Raw genomic sequence first — 702 nt, forward strand, 5'->3', positions numbered from 1 at the left:
AGCTGTGTGAATTTCCACTAAACAACAGAAACTCTATGACTGAACAACTTTGTCTGATATAGTAACCAGATGCTGTTAGTTCAGAATAAATCTACTGCTAAATATTTAATAATACTGTGAGTTTTTTAGAGCAAAGCTGCAGTTTGTCCTACCTGTTGCAGGTGAAATCGATGCAGTCATGTAACAGGTAAAAGACCAGCAACCTTATTTAGAAACCTTTAATCATATTACGTCATGGGCGACACGCCTCAGTAAGAAACAAACAGCAAGAAGTGAAAGTGAAAGTTTGGAACAAAAATTCCCTGGGAGTACAGTTTAGCAATGTCCAGGTTTTATTCATTTATTCTATTTAACCTTAATTTCAACAAGAAAATCCCGTTAAGATTTGAAATCTTAACGGGATTTAAGATTCCATGCCAGCCTCACATGGATTTTACTCCATGTGAGGCTGGCATGGAGTAAAATCTGGTAGAAACTCAGCAAACAGAAATAAATTATGTTTCAACATCAGATTGGGTTTAGTCTATGTTGTTTTTCTCTCTCTGTACTCTTCACATCACACTGAGTTATTTATTCATTGAAACCAGATAAGAATCACCACACAGATTAACAGGTGATATGAAAACACCTGTGAAATGATTTGCTCAGTCAGTGTTGTGGTACTCGAAGTTGGTCTTGGTCTTAAGACCGGTCTTAAGACCA

General features: G+C 36.6%; 1 protein-coding gene across 2 annotated transcripts in view; it reads right to left on the reverse strand.

The window, feature by feature from the left end:
- LOC103144919 (uncharacterized) overlaps positions 1–191 on the reverse strand; it is a 10,396-nt gene extending 10,205 nt beyond the window's left edge. For both annotated transcript variants that reach the window (XM_007562090.1, XM_007562092.1), the window contains exon 1: positions 153–191. The gene's annotated coding sequence lies outside the window, so the exon portion shown is untranslated. The remainder of the gene's footprint in view (positions 1–152) is intronic.
- Positions 192–702: the final 511 nt, after the last annotated feature.

The sequence above is a fragment of the Poecilia formosa genome, unplaced genomic scaffold (genome assembly GCF_000485575.1).
Source record: "Poecilia formosa unplaced genomic scaffold, Poecilia_formosa-5.1.2 Scaffold134, whole genome shotgun sequence".
Taxonomy (NCBI): Eukaryota; Metazoa; Chordata; class Actinopteri; order Cyprinodontiformes; family Poeciliidae; genus Poecilia; species Poecilia formosa.